Source organism: Poecilia reticulata, unplaced genomic scaffold, assembly GCF_000633615.1.
Source record: "Poecilia reticulata strain Guanapo unplaced genomic scaffold, Guppy_female_1.0+MT scaffold_268, whole genome shotgun sequence".
NCBI classification, from domain to species: domain Eukaryota; kingdom Metazoa; phylum Chordata; class Actinopteri; order Cyprinodontiformes; family Poeciliidae; genus Poecilia; species Poecilia reticulata.
In genome coordinates, this window is record NW_007615050.1 from 171,796 (window position 1) to 173,998 (window position 2,203).

General features: G+C 39.1%; 1 long non-coding RNA gene across 1 annotated transcript; it reads left to right on the plus strand.

Moving 5' to 3' along the window:
* The first annotated feature begins 6 nt into the window (after nt 1–6).
* Nucleotides 7–1,407, plus strand: LOC103460640 (uncharacterized). The gene is made up of 2 exons (XR_532963.1): nt 7–235; nt 882–1,407. It is a non-coding gene; the product is annotated as an uncharacterized LOC103460640 (long non-coding RNA).
* Nucleotides 1,408–2,203: the final 796 nt, after the last annotated feature.

The following is a 2,203-nucleotide window of genomic DNA, read 5'->3' on the forward strand; positions in this document are numbered from 1 at the left end:
CCAATCAGGGGATTTCAGCCTCGTTCTGATTGGTTCACAGGAGGAAGAGGACAATATTTACTGATGCAGTTTTCCGTCATATCTTAAAATATTTGAGGAACGTTGAATAAATGTAAACATTAAAGGAGAGCTTTAGTTTTGTACGACACGTAGAAATCAGTCCAGAGGCGCTCAAACTGCCGGACTGCCCTGAACTACATTTCCCATCATGCCCAGGCTGTGACATGTCAATCAGGTGATGTGGAAAGGTCAGGAAGGCTTTATTTGACCCTCTGAGCTGCAGATTCTCAGCTTCGCGTTAATATTTCTGTTGTGATCAATGGTTGACGCTTTATTGTTGACAGTTTTGTATTTTGATGTAAATCCGATCGGTTCTGAAGACCCGCTTGTATCCGGCTCCGTAGAGTTCAGTAGCCTTCACAGAGTTCAACTCTGAGATGTTTTTTTCTGTTTCTTCTTCTCTGTATCTGTGAGCGCGGTCGCTTCTCGGCCCAAACTGTCTGTTGGATTTGCAATAAACCTTCTGGTGGTTTGGTCACAAACTGGAGAAGCACGACTCCGTCTGTCTGCATCAAGATCACAGCTGTAGACGCTTCGGTTCCTCCAAACAGGTGACCTTTGACCTGCTGACAGGCCTGCAGAGAAGCTCTTTCTCCGAGCTTCACACTTAATTTCATTTTTTTTGTAGGAAAAGGGAAATTATTCATTGATCCAAAACTTTAAAACATAATAAAAAGTATTGTAATTTATTTTCAAATTTTATTTCAATACTTGGGTCACTTTTTTTTATTGTTGCTGTATTTAACCAAGTTTTAAAACTAATAAAAGCTCATTTGGATGCAACAAAGTCGGCTTTTCAGAAAAAGTTTCTGCTNAATCAGGTGATGTGGAAAGGTCAGGAAGGCTTTATTTGACCCTCTGAGCTGCAGATTCTCAGCTTCGCGTTAATATTTCTGTTGTGATCAATGGTTGACGCTTTATTGTTGACAGTTTTGTATTTTGATGTAAATCCGATCGGTTCTGAAGACCCGCTTGTATCCGGCTCCGTAGAGTTCAGTAGCCTTCACAGAGTTCAACTCTGAGATGTTTTTTTCTGTTTCTTCTTCTCTGTATCTGTGAGCGCGGTCGCTTCTCGGCCCAAACTGTCTGTTGGATTTGCAATAAACCTTCTGGTGGTTTGGTCACAAACTGGAGAAGCACGACTCCGTCTGTCTGCATCAAGATCACAGCTGTAGACGCTTCGGTTCCTCCAAACAGGTGACCTTTGACCTGCTGACAGGCCGGCAGAGAAGCTCTTTCTCCGAGCTTCACACTTAATTTCATTTTTTTGTAGGAAAAGGGAAATTATTCATTGATCCAAAACTTTAAAACATAATAAAAAGTATTGTAATTTATTTTCAAATTTTATTTCAATACTTGGGTCACTTTTTTTTATTGTTGCTGTATTTAACCAAGTTTTAAAACTAATAAAAGCTCATTTGGATGCAACAAAGTCGGCTTTTCAGAAAAAGTTTCTGCTAGTTATAAAAAGCGGGAACTTTGTTTTTTTTTTTTTTTTTTTTTACTTTTATGTTGGCAGCAATTCCACCTTGATAAATAAAATCAACCGTCTGATGGACGGGTCAAATTTCTATCATGTTTTTAATTGCAGTTGGAGGACCGCACAAAATCAATCCAAGGGACACAAATGGCCCCCGTGCCACACTTTGGACACCCCTGGTGTAGGTGTTGTGACAGAAAGCAGGTTCTGACACCGGACACAATGTTTCGACTAATTTGAAAAACATCCACATTCAGTTTGAGAAGCAAAGAGAATTCAAAAGCTCTTAATTTATATTTCTGATAAAAATCACCGGATTCGTCATTTGAAAGGTCAAAAATCCACAGTTGAATATATGTAGATATGTATTTATGACTAGTCAGAATTATATTTGCAGATGTCTGACTTGTTTAAACTGAGCCGTTCTGCAGAAAGCGGCTCTTTAAAGCGCATTTGATGCTGAAAATGGAGCATTTTCAAAAAATAATTCATTGTTTCATGGAAATTTCAAAACGCTCCGTAAATCTGGGCCATCCGAACAAAACAATTCAACATATCAGCGACGTTTGAATAGAAATAGAAAAGCCGTCATGAATAAAAACTAAAGTTTAAGGTCGCTCAAAGACGCTTTTATTTTGAAAACCAGCTGCCTACATCCGGTTC